Source organism: Canis aureus, chromosome 25 (genome assembly GCF_053574225.1).
Source record: "Canis aureus isolate CA01 chromosome 25, VMU_Caureus_v.1.0, whole genome shotgun sequence".
NCBI lineage: Eukaryota > Metazoa > Chordata > Mammalia > Carnivora > Canidae > Canis > Canis aureus.
The window spans coordinates 25984145-26002238 of record NC_135635.1 but is presented as its reverse complement, the minus strand read 5'-3'; the positions used below and the strand labels follow the sequence as shown (position 1 = coordinate 26002238).

General features: G+C 42.1%; 1 pseudogene across 2 annotated transcripts; it reads right to left on the bottom strand.

Annotated features, from left to right (window-relative positions):
- Window positions 1-1899: 1899 nt before the first annotated feature.
- Window positions 1900-17138, bottom strand: LOC144297107 (cationic amino acid transporter 3 pseudogene; annotated as a pseudogene). 2 transcript variants are annotated; one of them, XR_013364168.1, is made up of 2 exons: window positions 16844-17138; window positions 1900-7004 (listed from the first exon to the last, which is right to left on the bottom strand). The product of XR_013364168.1 is annotated as a cationic amino acid transporter 3 pseudogene, transcript variant X1 (transcript). The 2 variants fall into 2 exon arrangements; XR_013364169.1 differs by lacking the exon at window positions 16844-17138 and adding an exon at window positions 7997-8087.
- Window positions 17139-18094: the final 956 nt, after the last annotated feature.

The window sequence follows — 18094 nt, the reverse complement described above, 5'->3', positions numbered from 1 at the left end:
GGATACAGTCAACAAAACTCAAAGACAACCTACAGAATGGGAGAAGATATTTGCAAATGACATATCAGATAAAGGGCTAGTTTCCAAGATCTATAAAGAACTTATTAAACTCAACACCAAAGAAACAAACAATCCAATCATGAAATGGGCAAAAGACATGAACAGAAATCTCACAGAAGAAGACATAGACATGGCCAACATGCACATGAGAAAATGCTCTGCATCACTTGCCATCAGGGAAATACAAATCAAAACCACAATGAGATACCACCTCACACCAGTGAGAATGGGAAAAATTAACAAGGCAGGAAACAACAAATGTTGGAGAGGATGTGGAGAAAAGGGAACCCTCTTACACTGTTGGTGGGAATGTGAACTGGTGCAGCCACTGTGGAAAACTGTGTGGAGGTTCCTCAAACAGTTAAAAATAGACCTGCCCTACGACCCAGCAATTGCACTGTTGGGGATTTACCCCAAAGATACAGATGCAGTGAAACGCCGGGACACCTGCACCCCGATGTTTCTAGCAGCAATGGCCACGATAGCCAAACTGTGGAAGGAGCCTCGGTGTCCAACGAAAGATGAATGGATAAAGAAGATGTGGTTTATGTATACAATGGAATATTACTCAGCTATTAGAAATGACAAATACCCACCATTTGCTTCAACGTGGATGGAACTGGAGGGTATTATGCTGAGTGAAGTAAGTCAGTCGGAGAAGGACAAACATTATATGTTCTCATTCATTTGGGGAATATAAATAATAGTGAAAGGGAAAATAAGGGAAGGGAGAAGAAATGTGTGGGAAATATCAGAAAGGGAGACAGAACATAAAGACTCCTAACTCTGGGAAACGAACTAGGGGTGGTAGAAGGGGAGGAGGGCGGGGGGTGGGAGTGAATGGGTGACGGGCACTGGGTGTTATTCTGTATGTTAGTAAATTGAACACCAATAAAAAGGCAGACACATGCAAAAAAAAAAAAAAAAAAAAAAAAAAAAAAAAAAAGAACAAAAAAAAAAAAAAAAAAAAATAAAGTAGTAGGTAAATATATGGGTAATCCTGGCTCGAATGATTTTCCCTGCAACCACCTACTTCCTGTTGGGAAGAGGAGAAATTCAGCAAGTAAGAAAGTAGCTTCCCTCCCTCCCTCCCAGCGTGGGCCCCATACATAATTACAGCAGAAAAACACTGGCTCTCATATACCAAAGCATAAAACTGATGCATCAAGAAGAATGCCTGTTGTGCTCACACTGGAGCCAGTCTCATCTCCAGGGACTCCCTGGAGCCAGGTAGAGTAGGTTGGGGTTTCTATCAATTTCACTCCTTCGATCCCCTCCCACATCCCATGGGAAGAGATAGAGCAGGACCAAGGAACGTTATATCAGGCATCCTCCTGCCTCAGGACTTATTTTCCCTGTTGCTCTTCGAATGAACACTCTGCTTACCGCTGGTTCTAGAGGAAGGGGAGAACCTATCCCTGGCCCTGAGCATGATTCCACTGTAATGAAACAGACAGGACAGTCACCAGAACTCAGGCATAGCCACACAAAGGCAAAACTACAAGTGTCTGGGGACAGTTCTAGCTGCTGAGTACGGATATGGTTCTGAATGGAGAGAAATGCTGTTTGTCAAGGAAGTCCCCCAGAGAATAGACTTAAAGAAGTAGCACAATGTTAGTCTGAAGGAAAAGGAGAATTTTTGGTACCAATCAATATGTAAGGCTCAATTTAATTTAACATGAATTTATTAAATGCTCGTTGTATTCCTGGCCACCAGCTGGATGCCCTAGGAAGTGAACAGGTTATACTCCTTACCTATGACTATAATCAGGAACAAAAAAAAAAAGAAAAAAAAAGAAGAAGAAGAAAAGAAAGATACACAGATAACTGGTATGATATTTTCTTATTTCAGATTTCTTCAGGTACAATGGACATAACTGTTAAGATTCTTAAAGTAAACATTTGATATACATGTAATTTTGAAATGATTCATTTAGATTTCCCTCTGTGAAAAAATTAATAATGGCATTTTAATCTAAATGCTACATTAAATGAAGGTGTGTGTTCAAAGGACGTCTTTGTTTCCTCCCCCCTCATCTACACACATGGTGTATACATAGACCACATCTTCTTTATCCATTCACCTTTCAATGGACACTGAAGCTCCTTCCACAGTTTGGCTATTGTGGACATTGCTGCTATAAATATTGGGGTGCAGGTGTCTTGGTTTTTCACTGCATCTGTATCTTTGGGGTAAATCCCCAGCAGTGCAAATGCTGGGTCATAGGGCAGATCTATTTTTAACTCTTTGAGGAACCTCCACAAAGGAGGTTTTCCAGAGTGGCTGTACATATAAGCACATATGCCAATAAGCACAGTTCACATTCCCACCAACAGTACAGGAGGGTTTCTCCTTTCTCCCTTTCTCCACATCCTCTCCAACATTTGTGGTTTCCTGCCTTGTTCATTTTCCCCATTCTCACTGGTGTGAGGTGGTATCTCATTGTGGTTTTGATTTGTATTTCCCTGATGGCAAATGATGCAGAGCATTTTCTCATGTGCTTGTTGGCCATGTCTGTCTTCTTTGGTTAAATTTCTGTTCATGTGTTTTGCCCATTTCATGATTGGATTGTTTGTTTCTTTGAGGTTGAGTTTAATTCTTTATTCTTGGATACTAGTCCTTTATCTGATAGGTCATTTGCAAATATCTTCTCCCATTCTGTAGGTTGTCTTTTAGTTTTGTTGACTGTTTCTTTGCTGTGCAGAAGCTTCTTATCTTGATGAAGTCCCAATAGTTCATTTTTGCTTTTGTTTCCCTTGCCTTCATAGATGTATCTTGCAAGAAGTTGCTGTGGCCAAACTTCAACACCTCAAAAAGGGTGTTGCCTATGTTCTCCTCTAGGATTTTGATGGATTCTTGTCTCAAATTTAGATGTTTCATCCATTTTGAGTTTATCTCTGTGTATGGTGTAAGAGAATGGTCTAGTTTCATTCTTCTGCACATGGCTGTCCAGTTTTCCCAGTACCATTTATTGAAGAGACTGTCCTTTTTCCAGCGGACATTCTTTCCTGCTTCGTCAAATATTAGTTGACCATAGAGTTGAGGGCCCATTTCTGGGTTCTCTCTTCTGTTCTGTTGATCTATATGTCTGTTTCTGTGCCAGTACCACACTGTATTGATGATCACACGGCTTTGTAGTACAACTTGAAATCTGGCATTGTGATGCCCCCAGCTCTGGTTTTCTTTTCAATATTCCCCTGGCTATTCAGGGTCTTTTCTAATTCCACACAAATCTTAAGATTATTTGTTCCAACTCTCTGAAGAAAGTCCATGGTATTTTGATAGGGACTGCATTGAATGTGAAAATTGCCCTGGGTAGCATTGACATTTTTGCAATATTAATTCTTCCAATCCATGAGCATGGAATATTTTTCCATCTCTGTGTCTCTTCTTCAATTTCTATCAGAAGTGTTCTGGAGTTTTTAAGGTATAGATCCTTTACCTCTTTGGTTAGGTTTATTCCTAGGTATCTTATGCTTTTGGGTGCATTTGTAAATGAGATTGATTCCTTAATTTCTCTTTCTTCAGTCTCAGTGTATAGAAATGCCCCTGATTTCTAGGCATTGATTTTGTATCCTGCCACAGTGCCGAATTGCTGTATGAGTTCTAGCAATCTCGGGGTGGAGTCTTTTGGGTTTTCTATGTAGAGTATCATGTCATTGGCGAAGAGGGAGAGTTTGATTTCTTTGCCAATTCGAATGCCTTTTATTTCTTTTTGTTGTCTGATTGCTGAGGCTAGGACTTCTAGTACTATGTTGAATAGCAGTGGTGAGAATGGACATCCTTGTCTTGTTCCTGATCTTAGAGGAAAGGCTCCCAGTGTTTCCCCATTGAGAATTATATTTTCTGTGGGCTTTCTGTAGATGGCTTTTAAGATGCTCAGGAATGTTCCCTCTATCCCTACACTCTGAAGAGTTTTGATCAGGAATGGATGCTCTATTTTGTCAAATGCTTTCTCTGCATCTATTGAGAGGATGATATGGTTCTTGTTTTTTCCTCTTGTTGATATGATCTATCACCTTGATTGTTTTATGAGTGTTGAACCAGCCTTGCATCCTGGGGATAAATCCCACTTGGTCATGGTGAATAATCTTCTTAAGTATTGTTGGATCCCATTGGCTAGTATCTTGTTGAGAATTTTTGCAACTGTGTTCCTCCGGGATATGGCCTATAATTCTCTTTTTTGGTGGGGTCTTTGTCTGGTTTTGGAATTCAGGTGATGCTGACCTCATAGAACGAGTTTTGAAGTATTCCATCCCTTTCTAGCTTTCAGAACAGCTTTAGTAAGATAGGTAGTGTTTCTCAAAGAAAACACTTTTTCAAATTTCATTTAACATTAACTTTGTAAAAGCCAATAAGCAGCTATAGACAAAATTGAAAAGTAGAAAGTAAAAAAAAGAGAGAGAAAGAGCAAAGACACATCCTTCCTTCTATCATAAATATAGAGCTCTATTAGTGTTCCCCACAAATATCTGATAGGAACTCTAGATTTCCATACGTTCAGGTGTGCTTTCCATTACTGTGTAGGGAACCATACTGCTTTCAGGTGCGATGATGTCAAGCCAAATATGTATTGGCACTGCCGAGTTCAAGGTCTAATGTTTGTATTCTTTTTTTATGATTTTTTAAAATTTTTATTTATTTATTCATAGAGACACAGAGAGAGAGAGAGAGGCAGAGACACAGGCAGAGGGAGAAACAGGCTCCATGCAGGGAGCCGACAGGGGACTCAATCCTAGGTCTCCAGGATCACACCCCCGGCTGCAGGAGGTGCTAAACCGCTGCACCACTGGGGCTGTCCCTACTGTTTGTATTCTTAAAGCTCTTCTGGATCCCATAGCTGAAGTAGATAACAAACCCAATCAGCATCCAGACACCAGATAGAGCCCAGGGGCCAGCGGTCATCTGCATCATAAGGCAAACATTCAAAAAGATGCTCAGGAGTGGGAGGAGAGGCAGACCAGGTACCTGAAAGTGAAGAGGAGTAGTGCTCTGTGGCTGTCTCCAGATGATCCCAGTGATCCCAGTGATGAGCACCAGGAGCAGCACAACCACTGTGATCCACCCTGGGTCTCCAGAAAGCAGATCTGACCACTGGGTCAGCACCAGGCAGAGAAGAGTCAGCAGCAGAGCAAGCAGTGAGGAGCAAACAGAGACAACCCGGCCAGAGAGTGGGGTGGGGGTGGGGCTGCCTGGAAAAAATAGTCCCTGTGGAGTTAGCTTCTCTGCTGCAGATCCTTTCTCCTGTTGAACCTGTGCTTCATTTCTCTCATTTTCCTCCTGCACTTGCACTTCATTTCCCTCATTCTCCTCCTGCACCTGCACTTTATTTCCTTCATTCTCCTCCTGCATCTCTCCTTCATTTCCCTTATTTCTCCTCTCAGGCTGACACCTGGGGATGAGACCACAAGTAACTTCGTTTCCCTCATTCTCCTCTTGCACCTGTGCTTCATTTTCCCCATTCTTCCTCTCAGGCTGATACCTGACAATGAGAACACAAAAAGCTACCAGGGAGTAATCTAGCAGGGCCAAAACTGACATGAGGTCCAAAAGATCTGTGAGTCCAAGAAAAAATGCTATGACTGCTGCAGTAATGCCGATGATCACAGTGGCCACAATGCGTGTGTATTTGCCAGTTTGGATCCTGGCAAGGACAGGGTACAGGAGGCCATCCTTTGCCATCATGTGTATCACCTCACCTATGGGGAACATATAGCTCAAGAAGCTGTCAGAAAGACTAAAGAAAAATCCAAAAGTTACAGCATAGTAGGCAGGGACCCAGCCAATATGGAGAAATGCCTCAGGCAAGGTGCTTCCAGGTTGGAGCTGGTAGTAAGGCACCATAAGCGTAAGTGCTACAGAGACGCCACAATGCATTAAAAAACAGATCAACAATGAGATCATAATGCTCATGGGGATGGAATGCTCAGGATTCTTAGCTTTTTGTACTTGGGCAACAATATATTCAAAACCTATAAATGCATAGAAACAAGTAGCAGCTCCACGGAGAATCCCCTGGAAGCCAAAAGGCACGAATCCTCCAGAGCCCAGAAGGCCCAAGCTAAAGGTGTCATTGAGTCCAGCCTTTATGTAGTCCTCTTCTGTGAGCTTCCAGTTGTGCAGGTCCCCCTTCATGAAGCCAGAGATGGTGACAAAACTGACAACCAAAAGGTTCAATGATGTGAACACTTTGGCAACTAGGGAAAGCTGACTAACGTTCTGGGTTAGCAATTCCACGAGCAACAACAGAAGGCCCACAAAGAAGAGACCTAGATTTTCTGCAAAGAAACGAGAAACATGTGATACGATGCTCCCATCCAGAGTCTGAGAGTTCTGGATCCTGAAAAGGTTGTTTAAAGCTAAGGTCCAGACACGGATCACAATAGCTGTATAGGCAAAAAAGGAGAGGATGAGGTTCCAGCCAGTGACAAAAGCCCCAAGTTCACCTACAGTGACATAGGTATAGAGATATGAAGAGCCAGAGTGGGGAACCCGAGCACCAAACTCTGCATAGCACAGCCCAGCCAGCAGTGAAGCTAGGCCGGCTACCAAAAAGCTGATCATGATGGATGGTCCTGCTTGATCTCTAGCCACCTCACTAGCCAGGAAATACACACTTATATCCACTGTGTAGTCCAAACCCACGGCCACTAAATCCAGAGTGTTCAAGCTTCTGACTTGCTCATCTTTATCGCCCAGTTTCTTCACCTCAGGTCTCTGCACCAGCTTTTGAAAAAAATTCTGAAGAGCCTGACACAGCATTCTAGCTGGAATTGAAGAATATTCTAAGGATCAGAGAGTTGTAGCAAGGCCAGGGAGCCAAGAGTATTGGCTTTGGTTCATTGAGACGGAATTAAGCCAAGTTGGGTTGGGGCTGCCGAGGTCTATTGTTCAGGCTTCAAAGCGTCTGCTTCATATTTCTTCTGGTATCCTTTCATAATGCCTACGGAAGCAATAAATATGTACTGAACAATGATGTTTAATCAACCAACCAAAACCCAGAAGTTGCATGTAACTTGTTACAGCCCAAGTATCACAGGAACTGACACTAAAAGATATCATAGAAAAATCAATCCTGTTTTCCCCTCAGAAAAAGTACCAAAGACCTCCCAATGTTCCACTTTTTTTTTTTAATTTTCTTTTTCAGTAGGTACCATGCCTAGCGTGGAGCCCAATATAGGGCCGGAGCTCACAATCCAGAGATCAAGACCTAAGCTTATATCAAAATTCATACTCTCATTCACATGAGCCACTGAGGCATCCCAGCATTCTCCTTTTTTACATACAACATGATATAATCCCATTTGATTTCATAAGTCATGTAGCTTCATATACTAATTAGGAGGTAAGACACAATAGGGCATGTATCTATTGTGCAAGGATTCACACTCAGGATGTGTGCACAGTGCTTAAGAATGAGTTATGACACATTAATTGTCGACTACAGGGCCTCGTTGCAATTACAGACACTTTATATATAATCAGAGTTTAAAATATATATATTGGTCTCTCGGTCTTAAGGCTCTTAGCCTCAAAATGTACTACCCAAGATTAGATGTTATTTTGCCCTCACTTCTCCTCATTTTGCATCATCCATTCAACTGTACTGATGGCCAAGAATGTACAGTCCACCCCTTCCCTTTACCCACCTAGGACCACAAGGGTGCTGTGAACAGAGAGTAGGAGGGACAAAGGAGCAGGGCCTTCATAACCACCTGCAAGAAGGAGAGGACCAGGCTGTCTGGGAAAGAAACACTGGAGAAATCGGGGCAGCACCACCCAGGTCCGGGACTGAGAAAGGAGAGGAGCCAGGAAGGTGGTTTTGTGAATTCTAACATTCAATAAACCTCACCCAAAGCACCCAGGCAAAATTCACTACCATTTTTATGTCCACAATTATGAGTGTGATGGCTAGGGAGAAAAGAAATGAGTCACCTGGTTCAGTAGCTCACAACCTAAACAATTCCCTGTCTCCTTCCTCTCTGGGTTCCAGGAGAGAGGTGAGCTCACTTCTTCTCCTCACTGGCCACACTGTGCTCTCTGTACACACCCTGTGCCATCTATGATGTCAGCTGCCAGGGGCCTGGAGACCCTGTCCTGCTCTGTGAGCTTGTATTAAGACACTCACATGTCACTATTAATTTTCACAAGGAGTTATTGTTAACACTCAAACTGTTGTCTGAATGTTTTCTTAATGAGGAAATCCTGAATGTGGTTCCCTATTCCCTTTTATCTCCTTTTGCTATTCAAATGGTCCCCTTCTCAAGGGGAGCAAGGTTTTAGGTGAGCAATTCACAGAAAAGCCCCAGAAATGAGTAGTGGAGAACAGAAAGAACAGTCATGCAGCCTCCACTCTCCTCTCTATTCAGCCTTTTATTTTGAGATAATTTTAGGAAATGCTGTCAGAGGGTTTTAAAGACAGAAAATTCAAGTCAAAATTGATCCTGGGTTATGGGTCAGACCTTCTCTCTGCAAATCCATCTAGACTCCTTATTTACCACTCACCAGTTCCAATGTTATGATTAACAACAAGCACATGAGATAGATAAGGAGGCTCAGTTCTTAACTTATGGAATCTTTCTACATTATTTGAGGTGTCTCACACACAGCCCCCAGGCTTCAGACCCTTCCATGGTTCCCACTACTACCTTTCCTTCATACCCCTTCCTTCCTTCATCATCCAACCTGTGCTTATTCCTCCAGCCTCTCCCCCTGCCCAGTTCCTACCCCAGCTGTGAAATCCTACACTCACTCTGTTCTCTTCCCTCTAATACCTTCGTGGCCCCTTCACTTACCTGCCCCCCAACTTCTCTTTCAGTTCCCAGCTCAAGAGTGCTTCCCCAAGAAACCTCCCCTGACCCTAATGCTGCCATTCGTTTGTGTTCTTAGAGCACTGGGGCTTCCCCATGTTCCATTGATCCTACTGTATCCAAATTCCAGGTCAGCTACAAGTCTCCTCCATCAGACTTTGAGGTAGGTGCTCAATAAGTATTTGTGGAACAAATGACCACACCAAGAAGAGAAAGAAAGAGCCCGTAATCCAGAATGCCTATCTACTACACATTGAAATAAAGATTTCATAGCCAAGGAAACTTTATAAACCTGGATCAGGTAAAGATATACATAACTAGATTTCTTGTGGAAGGTGAGCAAAATGGATAATGAGAAGGGGAAAATAACTGTGATAACCTTGACCATACATAATTTATGGCAAGTATAAACCACACATAAGTGATAAAGAATTGCTTGCCTTTGAGGACACTTGTTTAAGAATATCAGGATGCTTTGCAAATGACGTATCAGATAAAGGGCTAGTTTCCAAGATCTATAAAGAACTTATTAAACTCAACAGCAAAGAAACAAACAATCCAATCATGAAATGGGCAAAAGACATGAAGAGAAATCTCACAGAGGAAAACATAGACATGGCCAACATGCACATGAGAAAATGCTCTGCATCACTTGCCATCAGGGAAATAGAAATCAAAACCACAATGAGATACCTCCTCACACCAGTGAGAATGGGGACAATTAACAAGGCAGGAAACAACAAATGTTGGAGAGGATGCGGAGAGTAAAGGGAACCCTCTTGCACTGTTGGTGGGAATGTGACCTGGTGCAGCCACTCTGGAAAACTGTGTGGAGGTTCCTCAAAGAGTTACAAATAGACCTGCCCTACGACCCAGCAATTGCACTGTTGGGGATTTACCCCAAAGATTCAGATGCAATGAAACGCCGGGACACCTGCACCCCGATGTTTCTAGCAGCAATGTCCACAATAGCCAAACTGTGGAAGGAGCCTCGGTGTCCATCGAAAGATGAATGGATAAAGAAGATGTGGTTTATGTATACAATGGAATATTCCTCAGCCATTAGAAACGACAAATACCCACCATTTGCTTCAACATGGATGGAACTGGAAGGTATTATGCTGAGTGAAATAAGTCAATCGGAGAAGGACAAACAGTGTATGTTCTCATTCATTTGGGGAATATAAATAATAGTGAAAGGGAATATAAGGGAAGGGAGAAGAAATGTGTGGGAAATATCAGAAAGGGAGACAGAACATAAAGACTCCTAACTCTGGGAAACGAACTAGGGGTGGTGGAAAGGGAGGTTGGAGGGGAGTGGGGGTGACTGGGTGACGGGCACTGAGGGGGGCACTTGACGGGATGAGCACTGGGCGTTATTCTGTATGTTGGTAAATTGAACACCAATAAAAAATAAATTTATTATAATAAAAAGAATATCAGGATGCCTTGGATTATAGGCAACCAACCACCCATGCCCAGTTAGAGAGTCCATACTTTTGGAAGATGTCATGCTCAAGCCCTATAATACAAGTAGGATGCCATAAGGCAGAGGTTCTCACTTCAGGGAACAAAGAAAGGGATGCCCTCCTCACTCCTTTTTGTCCTATCTTGACCTTGCAGACTCTCTCAGCCATATTCTACAACCTTTCCCCAACCTGCATTTTGAAGGCTTTCCTAAGCCGTCCTAACTGATCCTCATCTCCAGCCTTCCTCTCCTTCCCATCAGCACTTATAGCCTGTTCTGATGGTCTCCTGAAACTAACTTTTGCTTTCTGTCAGCTAGTGTCATTAATGTGTTCCTTAAATGCCTTAATAGTCTAAAAGCTTCCAGAACAATGGGCCAGGATCTATACGCATCTTCATTCTGGATTCCACACTCCCATCTCCGACCCTCACTACCCAGGACAAGGATATGCTCATAATTGTATCAAGAAACCAAAAGAGGCATTTAGGACAGAGAAAATGAATATATAGATGTACATATTAACTACTATATCTTGAGATTCCTTTCTAGGAATCTTTCTTCTGAAAGGTTGTTTGGGGTTTTTTGGAAAGAGAGAAAGGGCCAAATAGAGGTATAAACAAGAGACTAGAATGTCCACTATTATCTATTTCAAGAATATCCAGAGGACATTTGCAAATGAAGGCCCTGGGCCTGTGAATCTCAGTTTAAGTAGGAAACAGTTTCTCCCAAAGGAGGTGCTTACCACAGGGGAGGTGGTTCAAGAAATGCAGAGAGGGGCCATGGAACATAAAGGCAGCATATATAAATTCCATAATGCCTCCAGCTTCCCCTTCCTTCACTCCTTCTCCCTGTGTTTGTATCAGTGTCTGAGCTCCTTCCAAACTTCAAAACAAAAATTCCATCCCATGTTGCCTGGAAGAACTCCTGTCAAATCCAACAATCCACTCCCTAAATTGTAGGCTGTCTTGCTTTCCCAGCCAGCCCCACCAACTCTCTTCCATCCTAGAGATCATTGTGTTCACTTTCCTGTCTCTGAGAAGGGTACTGCCCTCACTCTGGACTTTTATTTTTCAAAACATTTTTACAAGGCAGTAACTTCCACTATTTTCCATGGTAGGACGTTAATACTCCTGCCAAACAGGAATTTGGCCTTGTGTTTCCTCCTGAATAGACTCAAAGGTAGTTTGGATAAGAGTTGCGTTGATAGAAGTTTGAGAAAGACTTGAGGTGAAAGCTAATGGTGCCATTAAATAATTGTTTTCAAGTTCTCAAAGTTTCAGAAACATGGACTATAAATGCAACATCTCCAAAGATTACGTTAATTCTCTGTATCCAAGCACAGCTCCTTCTTGATCCCAAAGTGTATAAATACTCTCATCTTCCTTCAAATTTCAGGGCAATGAAGCTCCAGAGCCAATCAAACCAGAGCTCTAAAATAAACATGTATAAAGTCTTTTGGAGAGCTGGGCTTCCCCAGAGTTTCTGAAGTCCTAATTCAAGCAGCCCTGGACTCTAGTAGGGGGCAGTCAGGAATATAAGTGTAAAAGCTTTGAGTTCAGGGCATTAGTTTGAAATAGTAGTAAGTGTGGTGTATGTGTAACCAACCATTTTGTATTGGGAACAGGTCAGAATATGTATGAAAAGGTAAACAGAATGAAAGCCAGCATAAAACTGGATCTGAGTCACAAGTTGAAGGGTAAAAAAAGTAGTACACAAAATAAAACGATATATGTAATTTCCCCATTTTTCTCTTTTTGTGTAAAGTCTGTCCAATCATGGTCCTTCATGTATTCATTCAACAAGTTGCTCCCTATTTATTTTGTACTACGGATAAACCAAAGTAGAACATACACATCCCTTTACTGAAGTTGCTTCAGAGGCTGAATTCCAACATTTTTGCAGTAGAAAGCAAAAAAAACAAAAAAACAACAAAAAAAACCCAAATTAATAATAAGAACATATATTGAGTTAGATTAGCAATCAGTGCTACCTAGAAAAGGAAAGCAAGAAAAGGTTAGGAGGGCTTCAGAGTGGGTTTTGAGATTTTAAAATACATGGTCCAACATGGCCTCATCTTCACACAGTTATGCAACCATCACCACCACCCTTTTATAGAACTTGTTTATCTTCCTCACCTGAAACTCTGTACCCATTAAACAGTAAATCCCCATTCTTTCCTCCCTGCAGCCCTTGGCAACCACCATTCTACTTCCTATCCCTATGAATTTGACTTCTCTAGGTGCCTCATGTAAGTGGAAAAATGTACAATATTATCCTCTTGTGACAGCTTTATTTCACTTGGCATAATGTCTTCAAGGTTCATCCATGTTGCAGCATGTGTCAGAATGTCCTTTTCTGTAAGGTTAAATAATATTCTATTGTGAATATATCCCACATCTTGGTTATCTGTTTATCCACTGATGGACATGCTGATTGTTTTACCTATTGGCTGCTGTGAATAATCCTGTTATGAATATATGGGTCTAAAAATATCTTGTGAGTCCCTGCTTTCAAATCCTTGGAATATATACCCAGAAGTGGGATTCCTGGATCACGTGGTAATTGTATATATAATTTATTGAGAAAACACCATACTGTTTCCTGACAGCAACTGCCCTATTTTACATTTCCATCAGCAATGCACAAGCTGTTCAATTTCTCCACATCCTCTCCAACATTGAATATATTTCTGGATTTTCTACCATTTTTCCTATAATGTCTGTAAATAACTACACAGATTCGTTCAGTATACTTTGCATTGGGTCTAAACAGAAATTAGATGGTCTCTCAAGGAGAAACTATACAAGTTTCTAAGTGAGAAAGACTGGATTCAACCTATCAAAGATCATATTTCAACTAAGTATAATGAATACAAAGGCAAATAATAAAATTCAGGCACCACAGTGATTCTTTGTGCAGAAGAACTCAAGCAAAAGCAGTGTTTTTTCTTCCCTCTAATTTAGTGACACCACCACCACTATCTTCAAATCATCACACACTCAGTTATACACAGTGAAAGACAATAGTGGCATATACAGAATTCCCCTCTCTGGGAACTTAAAATTTAGTGCATTTCATGAACACCTTCCCACCTGCTGAAATAAGTAAAAGATACACAAACTATGAACAAGAAAGTGTATTGCTAAGTAAGAAATAAACAGTCAAGGCAAAGGCATGTTAGATCCCACTTGGCTTACTAGTAGATGAAAGGGAACGGTATAAGGACCACATTTTCCAGTGTTGGCAACACTACTGAGAATCTTCTGTGCATTGAGGGTCAGCCTGAAAAGATTGTGTGGAAGAGGCAGGAATTGATATTGTATAAAACTATAACCATCTTGATATTGTGCATAACTGTTTCCAAAGAAAACATCACTTCAAGCTACATCTTCACTTGGACCATGATCCAATAAGTAGAGCTTCTTTAGGCCTTCCTTCTATGCCCCTCCCCAAACCACAAAACAAATTCTACCACACCTAAGCCAGTAAATCCAGTTTGTCCAAATAGACAGTTCCAGTTAAATATTTGCTACAGATACTAATACAGATCAATATACTAATATATAATATCAATGCTAATGATAATAATTCTTATCTATCCTGGCCTGTGCAGGAAAGAGAGAAACCATTGCTATAATAATAAATGTATAACTTCTCTCTAGGGAAAGAGAAGGAAAGGTCATATAACTTCCCCAAAAGGTTGAAAAGAAAGTTGAAATAACCAAATTCAGCTCATGCTAAAGAAAATAAATATCCCAACTTATCTCCCAGGAGTCCTGTGAAAACAACCTCTCTAAACAGATCACTTACCAGGCATCCTCCCACCTATGTTCTTACATTGTACTGTATTCTGTTTACATGTGACTTGGAAGAAGCCTTAGTCTCCCTTTCTAAAATAAAAACTCTTTAGGGTACATCTTCTTCATCTTCTCACCATGAACCTAGAAAGCCAAATTCTGCAAGTAAATTTTACTAGGTACAACCAAGACTTGAACCTGAAGGCATGGCATCCCCCAAATTGCTCATTAGACCAAGAGTTAATACAGCCACCTCCTCCAACTCACCTACCTACACTACCACCTCCAGCACTACACCTCTCAAATCCCATCCTAGCCTGGCAGAGGCTGAATTCCAACAGTGAAAAAACACATCCTGATACAAACTAACAGGCTCAACACCAACTGTTTGTGAACCAAACTCACCCAAATTGAGCCTAATTTCTCTGTAGATGGAGATTAAACATTTTGTTTCCTCCCACAAGATATATGGAATCCCACTAACTGCAATAGCATGCTAGGAGCATTGCACCATTAATTGGGTAAACAATCAGATAGCCAGGGCTTCTCTAGAAGCTGTAGAGATTCCGTATTATCTAGTATCATTCTGGGGTGGTTGTGAACAGGTGCCTTTTCTTAGTCCCTCTGGAATCATTTTAGAAAAGACAGATTGAAATGCAATATTCATCATTCATGATCTGAAACATTTATAGGTTTAGATTCAGTCAGAATCCAGTGCTGGAAATTCGTCATATTTCTATCACACCAAAACAAGATGATCAACTTGAAAATCAGAAAAGCCTGGGCTTCTGCTCCTAGAAGTCTTCAGAAACAAGATGGGCTACCAGGTAGAACCAGAATGAGATTATCCAAATAGGAAGCAGAAAGAGAACCAGAAAAGCCAGGAAGGGTGAGCAATTAAGGGATTAGAAAGTGATGGGATTCATTAATGTCAACAGTGAAATTCACTTTCTTCTCTACTTCCCTTTATGATTCTCCACTCCATTTTCTCAATTCTGAATCCTGCCAATGCAGAACACCTAATAAAAATCCTCCTCAGGATAAAGAAGTAGAAGGAAATCCATCTACCTGTCCACTTCATTTTCCAAACTACATCTATAAAATAGGGGAGCACTGATTCACAGTCCTTTTTACCAAGAAGCCTTACTAAACAATTTGTTTTTTCCCCTAAATCCTCCCTTTTCTCGTAAGCACAGAATCTAGAGATCCATCCGGTGGTCCCATCCGTCACTATACTGTTTCCACATTTAGACTAGCAGTGGAGGGGGGGTCACAGCCCATGGCGCCTTCTTTCATGAACCTTCTCCCAATATACAATCTCAGTAATACACTGCACACCAGGTGGCTTAGGAAAGACCGACTGTCTCTCTGGTTATGTTCCTTTATATTTTTAAATGTGCCTCTCTGTCCGCTGTAAGCACTCAGCTATCTGTCTCTCCATCCTATATCACCAGACTTGGCTTCCTTCTTCAAATAGCCCTAGGGAGCTGCTTCACACCACTACCATCTTCTTTGGAGAGATAATTGTTTTGCTTTGTTTTGTGTTTTTAATTTTATTTATTTATTAGAGAGATTGAGAAAGAAAGACTGGGGATCCCAGGGTGGCTCAGCGGTTTGGTGCCTGCCTTCGGCCCAGGGCATGATCCTGGAGTCCCGGGATCGAGTCCCACATCAGGCTCCCTGCATGGAGCCTGCTTCTCCCTCTGCCTGTGTCTCTGCCTCTCTCTCTCTCTGTGTCTCTCATGAATAAATAAATAAAATCTTTAAAAAGAGAGAGAGAGAGAAAGGCTGCACTGCACAAGCAAGGAGGTGAAACAGAGGGAGTGAGAGAAGCAGACTCTCAGCTGAGCCGATAGCCTGACATGGGGCTTGATGCCTAAGGTAGACGCTTAACCAAGTGAGTCATAGAGGTACCCATGTTTTGTTTTGTTTTGTTTTGTTTTTGTTTTTGTTTTGTTTAATTGCAGGGAAGTGAAAATTCTATCAAGTCCTGAGCTCTTCCCCAAATAAAGATCTATATAGGACTTCCCCACCAAGACCACCTACAGTTGCCTCACCCCAGTTCAGGCAACATACTCTACAAAAGAGACCATCCACCATTAAGGGACACTCTGCATCCATCTTCCCTAGTTCTTTCCTATCTCCACTCTACTTTGTGATTTCTGCAATAATCAAAGAAAAAAGGGACAAAGATAAACCAAATGAATATATTTCAGAAATCCCATTTATCACTTTGGAATACTTGGTGAAGAAATTGGCCTTTCCACATGATTTTGCCTAAACTAAAGTTAAAATGTACCCGTCATCCAGAAGCATATAAAACCCATGAACCGATAATGTAGCCCGAGGGCAAGAGAAAGACAACCTAGAAATCAACATTTTCCACATATAATCAAGAAAAAAGGTGTCATGCACAGATAAGTGTTCTCTGGGCTTCTAGTGTTGGCCTACCACCCACGGTACATGGTGGTGGGTAGTCTAGAAGAGTAAAGAACAGTATAAGGTTCAAAGGGCCTTCAAAATGAAAGAGTTGCCAATATGTTTTGTGATAACAGCAAACTGCCTCTTGGTGACTCAGTGTTTTAATGACCACTAGGCAGCCACACCCCAGGGGACTTTAGTAATCTTTCCTCTTACACCTTTACCTGGCCTATAATCCATCCCCACCACAACTCTTTTAAATTAGATAAGAAAGGCAGAGAGATACCTTCAGCAGCTGTAAAAATATTAAGCTCCTTCAGCCTGCAGTAGAAGCCCCTCAAATCTTCCCTGGTGTTGGGGACCACCTTATCAAACTGGACCTGTTCATCTTCAAAGTCCGCACCAATGTCCTCCATAAGATGTAACACAGAGACTTCCAGAATCTCCAGCGAGAAAGTGAGGCAAAATATGAAGGAGGCAGCAGTCAGGCAGAAGAATATTCACTCATTCAAAGAATATGTCTTAACATTCTCTGTGGTAGGCCCTGCAGGAGAGACAAAAATGAAAAGAAGGTGGCTCTATACCAGGTCAGAAAGGAAAAGACGAGAAGGAGGGCAGGACAAACAGGTTGAAGGACGCTGGAGGTGAAGCATCAGGAATAACTTCCCCTAACTCAGATTTTACTCATCAGAGCTGAGACCATTTCTGATCTGGAGGTGAACAGAGTGTAAGCCTCCAAATCCCTCTGAGCCCAGCAAACCTATGAGCCATTTTCAATCTCACAGGGCAGTGGTTCTACACCAGTCAAATCAAAGTCTAGTTCTGATGCCATGAAACACCGTCTGCTCAAACCCCACAGGGCTTCCACAGCCAGTGGCACTCCAAGCCCAGACTTCTTATTCTCTGGCTCTGTCTCAGTTTTCCTGCCAACTCTACAAATGGGGCAAATCACTTACCTAAGAGCTGCTTCATCTCAGAGGAGAAACACTTAGGAAGAATGTGCAAAACAAACCTATGGACAGAGAAGGAACTTAGCCAAGCAGAGTCAGGACTTGGAGCAGAGCTCACAGGGTGCCCTCAGGAAGTTGAGGTCCTGGGGAGGCAAGGTCCTCATGGGGGTGGGTCCTCAGGAGTCTGAGAACTAACCAGGCTGGGACTCAGGGAGCTGGTACCAAAGGGCAGAAGAGGCCTGGGAAGAATGTGAAAGTAGGAAGGAGGTGGCTCAGCTGGAATCCTGGGAAAAAGCTGTGGTGGACAATGGAAGACTAGTGGGGCCCTGCATGGTGAGGAAGTGGACTAGGGGCTTAAATGGGACTTTGTTGGAGACTTTGTTGTCAGGAAGAGATTAATTTAGAGGTTACCAAGCTCTCCAGCATCCTAGGTATGGAGGAGGTCCTGGCTAGCAAGAGGCGAGAGACTGCTGGAGTCCAGCCTGTGGTGATTTGGTGGCCAGTCCCAGATCCAGCTAAGAAGCCCATTCATCAGTCCTGTAACAAGGATAGAAGCAGCCCCACTCCACCCTAGGTGCTTCTCCCAG